The 18,544-nt window shown below is 43.9% G+C and overlaps 1 long non-coding RNA gene across 4 annotated transcripts in view; it reads left to right on the top strand.

The window, feature by feature from the left end:
- The window catches only part of LOC137421518 (uncharacterized), a 179,091-nt gene extending 162,375 nt beyond the window's left edge, over nt 1-16,716 (top strand). For all 4 annotated transcript variants that reach the window (XR_013622326.1, XR_013622328.1, XR_013622325.1 and 1 more), the window contains 3 exons: nt 8,509-8,632; nt 15,370-15,584; nt 15,747-16,716. This is a non-coding gene — a long non-coding RNA (uncharacterized LOC137421518). The remainder of the gene's footprint in view (nt 1-8,508; nt 8,633-15,369; nt 15,585-15,746) is intronic.
- The last annotated feature ends 1,828 nt before the right edge of the window (nt 16,717-18,544 follow it).

Below are 18,544 nucleotides of genomic sequence, written 5' to 3'. Positions count from 1 at the left end.
GGTAGCTGAGTAATTGTGTGTGTGATTGCTTGGAGAATATCAAGCTAGTTACTTTTCCGTGCAAGGATCCATACAATGTTGTAGAGTTTAAGGAAACTTCAACACTGACGGTTCACCAATCAAGACATTCATGTCTGCCTTGGTTTTTCCTAAAAACAATCGCACACCACTGCTGAAGGTGTGCGATCTATCAACAGTGACACTTGTGAACCTTTTCATGTATGTACGACCAACTTGCATCATCTCAGGCCTTGCTCCGCTCTAATAGAGGTCGTTTCTCAAACGAGTTGTAGACATAAATGATAAAGTCCTCTTTATCGGATGTTTCCCATCACGATCCCATTCACGTGTTTTATTACACCGCACAAATGAAGCGAACGCGGCGTTAAGCAATAATTGCTTCATGTGTGTCTGTCTCTCCGTCCATTTACAAATGTCAGTTTATGATCGAGGAACAACTTGTACAAAGTTCTTCCTTGGCACATCTGAACTCCTATTCACATACAAGACCTTCATCCGCAGCTTGAGGGAGTACTGCTCTCCCCTCTGGGCTGGCTCCCCTGCCTCACATCTTGCTCAGCTTGATGCTGTGAAAACCAAGGGCTTTGATGTCCTTGGAATCTCCCGCGATGAAGCCAAGTCTGTGGGTCTCTCACTATGCTGCTGGTCTCTGTCTTCCACCACCTCCCTTCTGGCCTTGCACCCTCTGCTCTTTCTGTGCTTTGTCCTCCCAGGTTTCTGCATGTCACTCACGGTCCTCCATCAACCCCCCTCTGGTGAAACTACCTAAATCCAGGATCACTGCTCACGTCCACTCATTTGTTCCTTTTTCCCGCCTGTGGAACCAACTTCCACATTCTCTTCAATGTTCTTCCATCCAGGTCTTCAAGACGGCTGTCCACCACAACCTCAGATCATCCCCAATCCAAAACCATGATACTTTCGGCATTCTGACCGTGATCACGCTGCCCTAACGAATCCGAGCAGCAGAGAAGAACGGGAAAGATTTGGCCCCGACTTGTGTTGGGAGGGGGGGTGGGTACAACCACCGCGAAGGGTCGTCCCCAATAGTTGTACCTAGACATATTATAAAGGGTGGTATATAAGACCGCATCACCGCCACTAAACTTACTCAATTTTATTAAACAACATTTTAAATAATTATTTTATTTCAATTGAATTATAAACTTGAACACTGCGTGGACTAACGTGGTTTTAAGAATTCTGTAGTTTTGTTATTTATTTATTTTCCCCAATGTCTCTCAAAACAAACTCTTTTCTCGGCAATTAGAGCTCGGGAATGCAAATCCTTCCCAAGAGAAACTCCTTAATAGCCGAGGGCCTTTCATGGAAAACATCAGCGTTTTGTTTTTAACGTCTGTAATCACCTGCCTGTTCAATGCGCTCACAAAAAAAAAAGAAATAATGGAACTTTTGTTGTTCCCACGATTTTTACCACATTAATTATACGTTTCCAGGTTATTAATGGTGCAAAGTTTGACGGCTTGTAAACGAGACGCCATCAGCTGTGACAGCAGGAAGTTGCTCGTACGTGAAATTGCGTGTCACAGATTAATGAAGGTGCGCCGAGCGCTCGTTTGAAGGGATTCCTTATTTCATGTTGACAAAAAGCTTCGCGTGTTTCGTGCTAGAAAGACACCGTTTAGCAGTGGGGGAAATATTGCTGCAGATTAGCCGAAGCTCTCTGAATCCATCTGCCGATATACGGACGACGAGCCACAGGTTCCTCGGAGAGCTTCCTGGTGCTTTGAGCGGTTTCTCTTTGGTGCCTTTTGTTGTGACAGACACGACTGATGGTTACAAACACGAACCCTCGTGGGCTTTGAGTTCTGCATTCGTTTCCTTGTCATCGGAAGCTTGGCTTAACTATATAGTCCTGTATTACTACATCTTTAAGTAGTAGAAGAAGAAGCACACTCCTTCCACGTCTTCAGACAATATGGCTGCCGAGGCCGTTTTTCCTTGTTTAGTGGGCACAATCCTGGAGAGATCGCCACTCCGAAGCATGATACTCGGACAGTATGGCTGCCGAGGCAGTTTTTCCTTGTTTAGTGGGCACAATCCTGGAGGGATCGCCACTCCAAAGCATCATACTCGGACAATATGGCTGCCGAGGCAGTTTTTCCTTGTTTAGTGGGCACAATCCTGGAGGGATCGCCACTCCGAAGCATCATACTCGGACAATATGGCTGCCGAGGCAGTTTTTCCTTGTTTAGTGGGCACAATCCTGGAGGGATCGCCATTCCGAAGCATCATACTCGGACAATATGGCTGCCGAGGCAGTTTTTCCTTGTTTAGTGGGCACAATCCTGGAGGGATCGCCATTCCGAAGCATGATACTCGGACAATATGGCTGCCGAGGCAGTTTTTCCTTGTTTAGTGGGCACAATCCTGGAGGGATCGCCACTCCGAAGCATCATACTCGGACAATATGGCTGCCGAGGCAGTTTTTCCTTGTTTAGTGGGCACAATCCTGGAGGGATCGCCATTCCGAAGCATCATACTCGGACAATATGGCTGCCGAGGCAGTTTTTCCTTGTTTAGTGGGCACAATCCTGGAGGGATCGCCACTCCGAAGCATGATACTCGGACAATATGGCTGCCGAGGCAGTTTTTCCTTGTTTAGTGGGCACAATCCTGGAGGGATCGCCACTCCGAAGCATGATACTCGGACAATATGGCTGCCGAGGCAGTTTTTCCTTGTTTAGTGGGCACAATCCTGGAGGGATCGCCACTCCGAAGCATCATACTCGGATGGCTCGTTCTTCCCTGTTATCTGGTACTCGTTTTTCCGACATCGGAAGTATTGCAGGCTGAGTCAATCCACTTGGTGCTGTCTTAACCACATGACAAGATCTCTCAAACTCAGGACCAGTCATGTTAACCGTTAAGCCAACACCAGGCTTTTACATCTTCAACTACTCTAAATTAGTCCCAACTTCTTACTGAAACTTCTTATTGCCCTAAGTCTTTCACGAAACTACCAGCCAAGCCTAATGTCCGACTGAAGTTCGGAGGAGTTTGGAATCTGTTAATTGGGTGTGGGTGACGTACATGTTTATATCCATCCTAGGGACGGCACACACATTGATCTATGCGAAACACCAGGACGACACTTTATATCTGGGTTGATATTCAAACCCAGGAGAGTATGTGTAAAGGCCTAGGCTATACAACCAGCCCAGACGCTTCACTTGTACATGTTTACACTTAAATGAATCTTCGTAGCCGCAGAAAACATGCGTGGAATGAAAAGAGCGGACGGAAAGAGGGTTTGATGTTTGGGGAGAATTTACTGATATATCGGGGGTTGTTAAGGAAGGTACTGATTTGTGCATTGGAAGAGGCAACGGTAACAGTTAATATACCTCACAAGGATCGAATCGGCTTGTTCCCGTCACCTTACCAACTCATCCCCCAAGTTTTGTCATAATCCGTGAGCAGCCTTTTTGAAATATCCTGCTATATATCGTTTTTTGGCCCTATCTCTCAGTGATGAAGAATCACTTACACAATTATAATGTATGTATCTTCACCAAAATTTAATAAATTCGTCCTTGTCACACAGCCATCCTGTCCACCAAGTTTTGTCCGAATCCACAACTGTAACATTTTTAGATATCCCGCTCACAAACAGTCAAACAGACCGACAAACGGGTGGAAACATAACCTCCGTCCATCTTCAGTGGCGGAGGTAACTACCCTGTGAGTGGTACACCCCTGCCTTAACTTTCCTCTCTCCGTTATTGCAGACGTTTTGGAGGATAGCATGCAGGAGCAGGATTGATGATGAATTGTGGATAAGGCGCTTAACTGGGTACAGAATCAGGCCGCGGGACTCTTTGGATTGACGAGCAACATGAGCGTTGTGTTGAAAACACGATGTGGGTAGAGCACGCGATATGCTGGGAAGGAAAATGAAAGCACGACGTACGGAATCTGTCGGACATACTCTGAAACAGACAATCAGCACTGAGGATCTATTCCACTGAATCCTCAGCTCAAGAAAGAGGAAAAATGCTTTGTAAGACGTTTTGCCCTTAATAGTCAGGTTCACTATGTTTTTTCGTTCAAAATTTTGGAGATTAGCAAAACTATACATTTTTGGAATATTCAGAGCTTGAGGAATCCAAAAATTAATGTTGGCATTTGTGTAGACTCCTTTGTGACACGCAAGACAGTGATGAAGATCTGTAAAAGCATATACCTGAACGGTGTAGACCGAGTAGATCCTGCGTATCGGACTTATAGTTCAATCTGATACTAACAAGGCTGCTTTCTTGCTTTATAAACCCATACCGATAACTTCAAAGGACTTGCAATATCATGTATTATGTAATACACTTTTATCACAAATATAAACACAATGGTTTTTTTTGGGGGGGGGGGGGTTTGTATACAAGATCGAGGCTCGTGAAAGAGCGCACAATTAATCACACAAAAAGTCAAACCGACACAAACCGACACATAAAACACAAAATAAGGGGAGCGGTAGACAAAATGGGGAGAGAGGGCGAAGGACACAAACACAACATTTGAGAGCAAGGACATCGAGAGAAAACAAGGAATGTATGGGGTGAAAAGACTGGGAAAAAACTGAGAGAACGAGAGTAGCAGGACCACAATCGACTGCTGAGAGAAAAGAAAGCCTCCAGGTAGGAAGCTTAAAGAACAACAAGGCCGCAATATATCGCGGCACGAAATACTCGACCACTCTATACAGGTATGAAAGATTTATTATTATGAAAGATAATCTTCCAAGGGACGCACTATAGGTACACAAACGTAAGATAAATACAGTTTCGACAAAAATACAATTGTGAACAATAATTACTTAACTTCGAGCGTGCGTGAAGGTCGGGACAGCTTCGAAAAACCGTGACTTCCCGATTACCTTTGTTTGGTTTTCAATGGTTTTCAGTTACCTTTGTTTGTTGCTTTTCTATAATCCTGAGAACTACTTTGAGGCGTTTATTGGATTCCTTGACCCAGAAAACATAGGATTAGCATATTGAATGAAGTCTCTAGGTTGACTAGAAGCCGAGATAGCGCAAAATATGTATTTTATGGCGGCCATTTTGAAAATCCAAAATGGCGGCCATGCAGGTGTCTGTGCAAATGGCAACATTGATTTTCAGATTTTCCACGCTCTGATGATTCCAAAAATGTACAGTTTTGCTTATCCCAAATTTTTGAACGAAATTATATTTGTTAACATCGTGAACCCGACTACCTTGAGAGATGAGAACAAAATGATGATCCATTTAGGTGGCGAGGTTAAACGGAAATGCCGTTTGATTCAAATATGTTTTCTGGGAACTGATTTGCTGAAGGAACAAACTGTGCAGACTGAGGTCAATTCAATGTTCTTATTGGAATTATATTAAATAAATAAAGAATTGAACATAAGACCAGGAATACCTGGCTGTTACCTGATGCAATATTTGAAAGGTTTTCTTTTTCCTGCTAAGAGTCAGTTGTCGTTCATTTCTTCTTGACACCCGGATATACTTGTACTCGGTGAGCTCGGTGAGCAAGACGTGGAATTGACAGTGGAAGAAATCTGTGATTGTCTCTTCGAGTGAAAAGCAACTTGTGTAAGACGAGTTGCATCGAAATTGAAATGGTCGGCTGTGACTTGAATGCTCAAGTGGCACAGGGAAACCGGAAGTATGGATGGACACAAGTTACAATGGTGAAAAAGGGGTTTCTGAAAGTCCAGGAGATCGCGTGTTGAAGCGTCTGTTCCTCAGAAACAGGGCAGCAACGTATCGTGATTTGAAGTGGGCCTGGAAAGACAATTCTGGATTTAATGTGAGCAGTCGTACTGTCAGACAGGAAGTAAGACAGGAAGTGAGTGTGATCCACTGATCAGACAGGAAGTTGGTGTGACTCTGTTACGTTCTAAGGGAGATTCAACCCTATTTGGCCTATATAAACAGGTGTTTGTTTGTCGATGTGCTGGAGAAGATATTCCATTCTGACTGGGTTCGTATGATTCCCTCGGAGCATGGCCGTCCTGCTGATGCAGTGCCCCCTGTAGCTGAGAGCAGGAATTTGTAAGTAATTCGTGGCTGCAGCGATAACTCGCCTCCGTCCTTCCGACAGACGACACTCACCTGCATGGAAGCACCAGGACGGTTTATAAGTGGTCGAGATTCAATTCAAACCCAGGCTAGATTGACAAATCGGTGGTGAGTGTGACCTGGTGCCTGCTATACATTATTATTATGCTTTTATATGCAACCTGCTGCTGGCTGCATCATCGCTGGGAATGCTGCCGTGCCACTGATGCAGTGTTCCCTGTTTTCAGTAAGCTGTTACTCATTTTTCCGACCTCGGAAGGATGACAGGCTGAGTCAACCCACCTGGTGTTAGTTAATGACACAACAGGGGCTCGAACTCATGATCCTAATACCTTAAGCCAGCCACCTTAACTGTTAAGCCAACACAAGGCTTACCTGCTATATATGAAGGTGATTTCAATCACCAAAAACGTTTCATTTCACATCCATACAAATTTTTTTTAGTACAAATGCACAATTTTTCATCTTCACTGATGTACATCGTCCCAATTATGGTGAAAGACTACCTGCGTGATGTCAATATTCACAGGCTCCCTCGGTCTACAAACAGGCCTGAACTCGATGCAAATGACAACTTCTGGAACATCATTGGCCAAAAAGTGGCTGAAAAGAAACCAATAACTATGATTGGGCTTCAGAGCCCTTTAATCGGAGATGGATCGAAGAAATTAAAGGAAATTCTTTTTCTTTTTTAGAACGTCACAGGTCCAACCAAGTTAAAGCTGTTTATTTTTTATTCCTATTATTAATTGTGCCTATAGTAGGTCTACACCCCACTTTCAAATTTTTCCCCTTTTGTTGCCTTATATATCCTGGCATTTAAATGCATTAATTCAGACTTTTCCACCTTTATTTAATTAATTTTCTGAAATTTGTCGAATTTGTTTTTCCACTTGGAAGTTGTTGGTTACGATGTGTAAATGAAGGTGGAAAAAGTCTGATTTAATGCATTTTAATTCCAGGCTATAACGCAACAAAAGGTGAAAAATTTGAAAGGGGGTGTAGACTTTCTATAGGCATTATATATACTAGGGCGTGCCCGTACGTGGGTGCAAAAAAACATGCGTGCAAACAACAACAACAAAAAAAAACTTTGAAACCACGTGGCAGTAACGACCACAGAACCCCCCCCCCCCCCTCTATTTACATGAAATGGTTTGGTCCATTCGCAAAGCCAAAGCGAACGGCTTGCGAGTACGGTAGAACCCCCCCCCCCCCCCCCTCTATTTACATGAAATGGTTTGGTCCATTCGCAAAGCCAAAGCGAACGGCTTGCGAGTACGGTGACCATAGCTTGGGAACCACTTGTCCGATTAATTTCAAACCTTGAAAAGGCACATCCTCGGGTCCCCAGCAATATACCTGGCAAGTTTCAAGTATATCGGACCGGTAGTTGTCGAGAAACAGCGGTCACAGACAAACACACACACACACACACACAGACACACAGAGATTACTGGAATTATAGATAGATAATTATGTTGTTGTTGTTGTTGTTGTTGTTGGCATGCTCTCTTCTTTTTTTTCTTTTTTTTTTTACTGTTTTCGTGAAGCAGTTCGAGTACAAAGCGGACACAGACGGGCTTTGCATTTTGAAATGCTTTATAGTCAGCCCGTCCCCTGTGCAGTGGGAGACATGATTTTGCAATCATGTGTGCGTGCGTGTGTTTGTGTGTGTGTGTGTTCAGGCCATAACCTTTTAACCATTTGAGCTTTTCTCATCAAATTTTCAACAAACCCTTATTTTGATAATATGGAGAAGATTAATTAATAATTGAGTCAAAATGTCAAATGCCAAAGTCACAGTGAGTACAAATAGGCCTTATCAACCCCTCCGCTGCGCAGCACGAGATGGCCGGGTTTTGTAATTGCTTCCATGTTTATATATTTTAGGTGCTTGCATTTTCAGATTTTCTAGTTTTCTATTTTGAGCGTTTGCCATCAAATTTTCAACAAACCTTTAGTATGACAATATGAAGAACACTAAATAATAAATTTTATATATTTATTTTTGCTCTTGTTTTCGAAAAGTTTCGTTTCAGGTCAAAGCAGACGCAGATCCGAGCATTGCATTTTGAGATGTGTTCTAGTTTTATCTGAATTGCCTTGCTGTCATCAAGGTTACAGGTCCAACCATGTACAAATGTCAAAGTAATTTTGGTTGTGAAGCTCAATCTTGTTTGTGCAATCTCAAGTCAGTTGGAGGGTGTTTCCTTAAACCTGTTCACTATGCAAATGAAAATTGATGCTTGTATGTCTGTGGCAGTAATTACTGTCTAATATCGGAAGACTAAAGCGATTGTTTATTTCATTATAATGAGTTTAAAATTTCACCCGTTTATTTTGTTATGTGTTCTCGACCGAGCTATAAACTGCTTACCTGGTGTTTTGCTTGCAGGAGGGCGAGGCATCGATGTGTGTGCCATCCCTCAAAATGGACGGACGTTAAACCACAGTACCCAACTGCCAGCACTGATCGTTGGTGGACATTAGAGATCTAAGGCACTGTCTTTCGCGCAGAAAAGGTGAGTTGGCATTAGCACCCTAAACAAATTCCAAATTCCTTCCCTGACTGAATGTTGGGAATTAATGCAATGGCAAACCATCCAGAATAACGCTTGCCCAGGAATTGCTTTGGCAGCACAAACACTCTTGGTATGTTACGTCTCATTGAATTGTATTCTTATAAACCAATTATCCTCACAAAAAATCCACATTGATTTAAGAGTCAAAATAGATAATAATAATATAAAAATTGCAGGAAATGCAAAAAATATGGTGATAAAAAAACATAAATTCCACCATGATATGTTCAAGGAATGTGTGCAAAATCCGCTCCTTTTCCGTATTCGCCGAGTACCTCCTCGTACAAATTACCTTCCATCACATTATTGTTCTTTTTGGTTGGCTTTTTTGTACACAATGTCGAGGCTCATGGAGGACCTAGACATGTTTGTGTCCACATGTTTTCTTTGCATTCCCATCTGAACTTCATACGGTATGGAGAAGCCAAGTAAAAACCCCACATCCTGTATGTTTGTCAATATTGTCTACGAAAGCCTTGTGATGCATGTAAGGTACACAGGTGTCTGCTAATATCCTTGCCTTCAATGTGAGTACAAGCTCCTCCCTGAGCCGGAGATCATTCTACAAAGGAAGTAACATTTTAATTTGGTGCATTTATCCCAAAGATATTATCATTTCGATGCGTGTGATGGAGACTCTATTAATCATGTCTCACCTCCTGCAGTGAGAGGAGACGTGTTATCTTTTCTTTCTTTCTGTCATTTTTTTTTTTCCAGCGATTACAATGACACATCTTTCCTTCATTCCAGGGCCAATCCTCTTCAAATTTCGCATGGGGTACCTTGATCCACTATACCCAGACCCCAAATTTAATATGGAAGTACCATCTTGGTCCAATATACCCTACAATTTGGCATGGAGGAACGTTGGCTCACAAAACGCAGACCCCAAATTTGGTACCTTGATTCAGCACACCCAGACCCATATTTGGTACTTTGGTCCAATACACCTAGACCCAAATTTGACATGGAGGTACCTTGGTACACAATACAAGACTCCAAATTTGGCATAGAGGTACATTGGCACACTATACCCAGACTCCAAATTTGACATGTAGGTACATTTGTCCACCACACCGATCCCAAATTTGGCATGGAAGCACTACACCCAGAACCCAAATTTAGCATGGAGGTACACCGAGACCCAGATTTGATATGGAGGTACACTACATGACCAAAAGTATGCGGACACCCCTTCTAATTAGGAGATTCGGCTGTTTCAGCCACACCCATTGCTGACAGGTATATATAATCAAGCACACAGCCATGCAATCTCCATAGACAAACATTGGCAGTAGAATGGGCTGGACTGAAGAGCTCGGTGACTTTCAATGTGGCACCTTAATAGGATGCCACCTTTCCAACAAGTCAGTTCGTCAAATTTATGCCCTGCTAGAGCTGTCCCGGTCAACTGTAAGTGCTGTTATTGTGAAGTAAAAACGTCTAGGAGCAACAACAGCTCAGCCGCAAAGTGGTAGGCCACACAAGCTCACAGAACGGGACCGCCGAGTGCTGAAGCGTGTAGCGCGTAAACATCATCTGTCCTCAATTGCAACACCCACTACCGAGTTCCAAACTGCCTCTGGAAGCAACATCAGCAAAACAACTGTTCGTTGGGAGCTTCAGGAAATGGGTTTCCATGACCGAGCAGCCGCACACAAGCCTAAGATCACCATGCACAATGCGAAGCGTCGGCTAAAGTGGTGTAAAGTTCGCCGCGATTGGACTCTGGATCAGTGGAAACGCCTTCTCTGGAATGATGAATCACGCTTCGCCATCTGGCAGTCTGATGGACGAATCTGGGTTTGGCGGATGCCAGGAGAACGCTACCTGCCCGAATGCATAGTGCCAACTGTAAAGTTTGGTGGAGGAGGAATAATGGTCTGGGGCTGTTTTTCATGGTTCGGGCTAGGCCCCTTAGTTCCAGTGAAGGGAAATCTTAACGCTACAGCAGAAATGACATTCTAGACGATTGTGTGCTTCCACCTTGGTGGCAACAGTTTGGGGAAGGCCCTTTCCTGTTTCAGCATGACAATGGCTCCGTGCACAAAGCAAGGTCCATACAGAAATGGTTTGTTGAGATTGGTGTCGAAGAACTTGACTGGCCTGCACAGAGCACAGAGCCCCCATCGAACACCTCTGGGATTAATTGGAACGCCGACTGCGAACCAGGCCTAATCACTCAACATCAGTGCCCGACCTCACTAATGTTCTTGTGGATGAATAGAAGCAAATCTCCGCAGCAATGTTCCAACATCTAGTGGAAAGCCTTCCCTGAAGAGTGGAGGCTGTTATAGCAGCAAAGGGGGGGGGGGGGGTCCAACTCTATATCAATGCCCATGATTTTGGAATGAGATGTTCGATGTTTGCATGTCCACATATTTTGGTCATGTGGTGTACCTTAGTACACTATACACATCCTCCAAATTTGGCATGGATGTACAGTCATGGCCAAAAATATTGGCACGTTTGCACTTTTTTCGAATAATGCACCATTTCTTCCAGAAAATTGTTGAAATTAAAAAATATTTTGGTATCCACATATGTATTTCTTTTGTTTGCAGTGAAACAAAAGGAATAAAAGCTGAAAAAAATTCTAAATCTTTGCTTATTCCACGCAGAAATACTAAAATGGCCTGAACAATATTATTGGCACCTTTTTGAAGTTGTTGGAAATAATTAGATTTCAAGCAGGTGATTCTCCTTTCCTTTGGAATTGAACTCATCTGTGGTGAGTTGCAGGTGCCTGCAATATTAAAATCACTCATTCAACCAGTCTGAATTGAGAAAAGGAGTCATTCTGCTGCTTTGTGTCACTGGTGTGTACCGCAATGAGCATGGAGAAAAGAAAGAAAACTAGAGCGGCACTCAGTAGAGAGCATACCTCCGCCTGGTTGACCATATCACTCAATGGCGAAGAATCACTTAAAAATTTATACTAGCCGGATCCAGATCCGAATCATCACCAAAATTGAATCGGTTCTTCCTTGTCACACACACAACTTGTCCACCAAGTTTCGTCCAACTCAGTCCATGACTTTTTGAGATATCCTGCTACGTATAGTTTTTGGCCCTATCTCCCAATGGTGAAGAATCACTTTAAAAATTCTACTAGTTGGATCCGAATCCAGATCTTCACCAAAATCTAATCATTTCGTCCTTGTCACATATGCTACATCTCTGCCAAATTTCGTCTGAATCCATCCACAACTTTTTGAGATATGTTGTTCACAAACAAACAAACAGACAAACGGACAGACAGGGGTGGAAACATAACCTCCATCCACCTTCGGTGGCGGAGGTAACCAGAGAATTGTCTGAGGAGGTCAATCCCAAGATTGTAGCCAAGCATGGACAATTTCAAGGCTATAAGTCCATCTCCAGAGATCTTGATGTTCCTGTGTCCACCGTACACAATGTTATCAGGAAGTTTAAGGCCCATGGCACTGAAGCCAACCTCCCTGGACATGGCCGCAATGGAAAACTTGATCGAAGATTGCAGTGAAGGATTGTTTGAATGGTGGAGAAAGCACCTCGATCAACTGCCAAACAGATTCAAGCTAACCCTCTGACAAAAGGTATGACAGTTTCAACTCGCACCATCCGTCACCAACTCAATGAAAGGGGGTTCGATGGTAGGAGACCCAGGACTGAGAGAGACACATAAAAAGCCCGACTGGAGTTTCCAAAAAACACACGTGAACAAGCCAAAATCCTTCTGAGAGAATGTCCTGTGGACAGATGAGACCAAATTATAGCTAGGTGTAAAGCACATCCATCATCTCTATGTTTACAGAAAACAAAATAAAATCTTCAAAGAAAATAACACTTTCTCTACGGTCAAACATGGAGGAGGTTCAGCAATGTATTGGGGTTGCTGTGCTTCCTCTGGCACTGGGTGCCTTGAACGTGTGCATGGCATCATGAAATCAGGAGATTACCAAGACATTATGGAGTGCAATGTTTAACCCAGTGTCAAACAGCTGGGTCTCTGTCGAAGATCATGGGTCTTGCAGCAGGACAATGACCCCAAACACACTTCAAAAAGTACCCAGGAATGGTTCAAGACAAAACGCTGGACTGTTCTGAAGTGGCCAGCAATGAGTTCAGATCTAAATCCCATTGAACACCTGTGGGGAGATCTGAAAACAGCAGATGTGAGAAGGCACCCTTCAAATCTCATTTGAAGATTCTCTTCTCATTTGAAAGAAGGCTCATTCATGGCTATAGGAAGTGCTTGACTGCAGTTATTTTGTCCAAAGGCAAAATCCATCCACAACCATTGATCATTCCATTGATAAGGTGCCAATAATTTTGTCAATGCCATTTCTTTATATTTTCTGATTTGGAAGGATATATTAAGTTCTAAATCAAAAACAAAGGTTCTGTAATATTTACAGTGAAATAAAGAATTGTGGAGACCAAATACTTTTGGCAATTTCAACTTATCTTTCGAGAAAATTGTGAGTTATTTGAAAAAAGTGCAAGGTTGCCAATATTTTTGGCCACGACTGTACCCTGGTCTATTACATGCAGACCCCAAACTTGGCATGGAGGTACCTTGGTCTACCACACCGATCCCAAATTTGGCATGGAGGTACCTTTGTACACTATACACATACTCCAAATTTCCCATGGAGGTACCTTGGTACACTATCCTAGACTCCAAATTTGGCATGGACGTACCTTGGTCTATTACACACAGACCCCAAATTTGGCATGGAGATACCACCTCGGTCAAATATACCCCAAAATTTGGCATGGAGGTACCTTAGTCCACTATACCCAGACCCAAAATTTGGCATGGAGGTACCTTGGTCTGCCACACCGATCCAAAATTTCGCATGAAGGCACTACACCCATACCCAAAATTTAGCATGAAGGTAACACCTTGGTCCAATGTACCTCCAAATTTGGCATGGAGGAATGTTGGCTCACAACACCCAGACCCTAAATTTGGTACATTGATTCAGCACAACCAGACCCATATTTGGTACCTTGGTCCAATACACCTAAACCCAAATTTGACATGGAGGTACCTTGGTCCAGAATACACCCAGACCCCAAATTCGGCATAAAGGTTCCATCTTGATCCACTTTACACTTAGATCCGAATTTGGCATGGAGACACCTTTATCCAATATACCAGACCCTCTTTTCCGATTTTGCCCCCACCCCCCATTCTGATTTTAAGGGTTCAAAGGGGAAACACTAAAAATCTCACCCTTGTATTTGTATCGACAACGAAATTTGGTGCAAGGTTGCTTTCGAACAGGCCCTATAAGGAGGCGCATTTTGGATCGGAGATGTTTTCAGAGATGTACAGAAGGTAATGATTGTTTGCCAAAGTTATGTTATTGGCATGGCAAGCCTCTGTATTTCAACTAATTCAGACAAGCATGACCGAGAACAAAATTAACTTGCCACTGCCCGTTCAAACAAAAGGAGGTAAACGTTGGTGGACTGTCTTCCTTTTGATTTTCTTCACTCATGCTCCCCACCCCTCCTTATTTAGATGCTGTATTTATCATATTAATACCTGCTCCCTTGCAAACCCCATAAGATTTTACTTTAATTTCTTTTCCAGCGAGTGAATTATAAATAATAAAAATAACTAAAGCAGCTTCTCTTCGCAAATTAAAAGCATGACTCGCAATATATTGACTTCGAAATTTGTAGAATTACAAACTCTCACCGTGACAAGCTAAAAGTCTTCTGGGAATTCCAATGGCCGATGTAATCTTCCTCCAGCTTTGGTGTCCGTTGCGGACGCATCGTTTGCTTTTTGTTCACGGATTTTGCCAAACAACGGACCTGATGGACGTCTGTGTGCCCACGTGGGAGTTCCTCTGTTATGAAAATGTAGGCTTTGTGCATTCGATTTGTTTCAAACTTTGCGTCAAACAGTAAACTGATGAGAGCATCGAATCGGAAACAGACCTGCACAACCGAAAACTTTTTTTGGGGAATCCACATCAACAATTTGGACACTGCCCCTTTTACATGGTAACCACTGGTACTGTTGCACAGACATGTCCCTCTCTGCTCCTTCTGCCATTGCTCATTAAGGTAGCTTGGAGTGTGTACACTTTCCCTGAGTTTTTGATGAACCAGCTGGCCCTGCCTGACGTTCGACTGACGCCGGCTGGAGTTTGGCCAGGATTCCCATAATAAATAACTCTGCTAATTTTTGCTGAAAGACATGGAATCTCTCACGACCACCAGCTAATGCTAACAGACGGATCCCCAGCTTAACTTCCATCTGAGGGACAAAACACCTTGCGATGCAACGCTCTCCTTGGGGGCACCAATCCGATAATTTGTAGTCGGATCGAGAATCAAATCCAGACTAGACGGCTCAAAGGTAAGTTCCGTGTATCCTCCATGTGCACCATTCCGTCAAACTCCTGGACATTTGCCCTCTAAACCTAAAAAATGTCTTCATTTTCCTGACCGAAATTATTGAGTCAGTTTGTATCTGAGGCTGAAAATGTTAAAAACGTTTAAACCAAAGGAAAAACATACCCAAAATTAATGTATCCAAAACGTGGACAAGTTTGAAAACTGAAGAAGAAAGACATGCAGTTGATGCAGGTACATTGAGGTTAGATAGAATTAAACTGTGCAGTGTGCACACATCCTGGTGATGGTCAACCTGTCTGTTTGTGTCATTACAGGTCAAGTCCAGTAAAGGATGAATGTGGAACTGGCTGCCATATTTGGTATTGTTATATAATCCTGATTATTGGTCGTTTGACGCAGTGAGGATGCCTCGCCGCCTCGGGGGCCACCACTAGAATGCGATCAGCATGAATCCCACATCCAACAAGTAATGTTGGCAGACAGAACCCCTCGTGTTTACACCACATCCTGTGAACCTGCGAGCTCAGAGGTTAGATGTGGTGTGAGCGATTGGATTTATTGATGTTGTACGTAATATGTAGACGCACTGATTTTACTTTATAGAATGTGCCTCATGTGCTTGCTCCTTGAAGTTATAGCATCCTTTTACCTTGTCTGCCTTTTCGTCTTGTGTCTGGATTTTACTGTGCAGAAAAAGAAGAAGGCAATCAAATGTAAAATGTGGGGAAAAAATTCCACTCATTGCCTCTGCGAGCTCCACAGCCAGGTGTTCGTGAGGTGTGATGCGAAAATGATTATTCCTTCAATGGAGAGGCAGCAGTTGTTGCTTTGGAATGAGCTGGATAAATATGAACTACAGAAGGAATTAAATGCTCCTACTTTACTTCTCCAAGATCTCAGCCGTGCTTGCAACAACGAACCCCTCCTTCCTCCACAACTACACAAAAAACACACACACACATTCTCCATGCTCTGTAAATAATAGGGTCATAGGATAGGCAGGGGCAAAGATGACATAATAATGAAGCCACACTTGCATCTCTGATTGGCTGATTTTCCAATAAAAGAGGATCCTCATGCAGCAGTCGGATAGGTAGCCGACACAGAGGTGAGACAGAGCTACGGGAGGACCGGGCAGTCGTATTTGGAATGGTCACGTGTAGAGCATGGGTGTGGCAGAAGGAATGAGTGGGTTCGACCACCTGTAGTTACAGCCATGCTTAACCAGGACAGTGACCTGACAGATAATTGGACCCACCGGTGGCATTTCAGCTATATGAAAACTCTGGGAGATGGCGCCAATTGGACTAAGAACAAGAACACTGTTGCATTCATTAGAGAAACTGTAAGCGGTGTCTCTCCATTTCATTCACCTAAACCCAGCCGAAGTGTGTTGGATTGGAGCCACAAATGGTCAACTTGCATGGTCCAGCTGGGAAAGGAGTTCACATTTACAGGATGCTCCAACCGAACTTTCGTGTGTGCTTTATGTCTTTTGTGTTCTGTTTGTATCTCTATGCACAGACTTAGGGAAACATGAGACCTCTTTGTGGTTTATTATTTTATTGGATTGAAGGATTTTAAATCTGTTGTGGCCTGTATAATCATACCATCTATGTTCACATGAGCAGTCGTCAAATAAAGTAACTCATTTATGTGAATGTGTTGGCTCTGTCCTTATATGTGTATCCATGGTAAATGCTTTAACTTGCTGAAAATACATTTCTGCTCACAATTAGAATGGCTTATCCAGCTAATCCTTATGATTGGATTACAATGAGAAGGTATTGTCTCGTTCCCGGGGTGTACACCCCTGGGGACGAATAGCCGAGCAAGCTTTACACTCCGAGGCGTTCAATTCAACTATTGCGGAGTTAATACGCGTGGGGGAATGAGGCAGCGAAGGGGAGCAAAGCTCTTACCTTCACGGGCCCCACTGGACGTCTTCGAACCTGGATAATCAACTCAAACCCGACACGGAATTAAAATGTACAATAAAAACAGGTTTAATGAAAATAAATGCCAGGGAACATGAAATGCACAGTAAACCAAGGTTCCTAAAGGGACCCCCCCCCCCCCCCCATACAGACTCGTATACAACACAAGGGGAGATATAAATGAACGAAAGTATTTAAAAAAAAGTATTTTGGTACTTAGCTCTGAGCGGCTCCTCAACCCCATCGGAAATCATCACAGGCTCCGTGTCTCCGCACGGGAAAAACATAGAGCCTGGGCACACAATCCATGCATGGGAAACACACAGACCCTGGGCACGCAATCCGCGCATGGAAAACACACAGTCCCTGGGCACTCAGTTTGCTCACTCCAGCCTCCATGCGCGAAATGAGCAGGCAGAGGTCCCTCCCCTTCATCTGCTCCAAACAGCACCACGGTCTCTCTGGTTCACTCACACGGTCCTCAGCCGTCACGAAGCTACGGGCCAAGCGCACCAGAGTCCATGAGCCACGACTGCCCCTCCTCACCATCGCAGAAACTCAAAGCCAGGGATATAAAATGCCGTCTCCAATGTCCCTGGCGCAAGAGGAGTAGATGTCCATGTCTGCTCGCCACCAAAGCCAGGACCAAAGAGGACAAAATGTCGGGACTCTGTCTTTTATTCCCAAGGCTCTGACATCATCCGACGATCACCGTGCGTGCTCCTATCAGCGGGTCCCTCTCATCGCTCGACAATACCGGACCAATCACTGCTCTTTGGGGCGTGGCCTCACGGACCTGCCTGCTTGATGTTGTGATGTGGCAGGTGGCAGGTGGCGGCGCCAGCGTTATTGTTCAATGTCCTGTTCGGGTTGGTTTTATTTAATGTTTATAATGCACGATTGCTTGGCTTGGCTATGTGTGTGTGCTGCAGTGTCATTAGGAACACAGGAAAAGATAAAGGAGGGATTTACATACAGGGGATTTACCATTAATCCCTATCTAATTAACATAACCCCACCCCTCCTCATGGGGACAAAGATACACTCTTACACGACATCCGGTCTAACGGATTCCCTACTTATGGTACATGGGGGTTCTCTTCTTCATCACGACATTCAGAGCATGGGAATCTATACACTTCTACCTGGACTAAGGTAATCCATTGCATACACCCCTATAAACGTAACAGTATTTTAGACCGTCGAGGCTATGATCATAATTCCTCATCAGCGGCAGCTACAAGGTGGTGGGGTTGTGGGGGAGGGGCACACCCGGCGTGCAGCTTCTCTAAACCCCTTGGGGGCACATCCCGGCACTCGGCCTCCCTAAACCCCTCGGGGGCGCACCAGGCGTGCAACCTCTCTAAGCTCCTCGGGGGCACACCCGAAGCGCATCCTCCCTAAACTAAACCCCTTCCCTTCAAAAGCGATCGATATTTTTCATATTTATTGAAGAAGAAGAATACGATTGACATGCACATAACCGAAGATGTGGTCTCGGAATGTGGGAAACTGTCTCGTGCAGTACATATTTCTAAAACTTTCTACTGTA

Source organism: Myxine glutinosa, chromosome 2, assembly GCF_964187855.1.
Source record: "Myxine glutinosa chromosome 2, kmMyxGlut1.1, whole genome shotgun sequence".
Lineage (NCBI taxonomy): Eukaryota > Metazoa > Chordata > Myxini > Myxiniformes > Myxinidae > Myxine > Myxine glutinosa.
The sequence above is the reverse complement of the archived record's forward strand: the minus strand, read 5'-3'. Positions and strand labels throughout refer to the sequence as shown.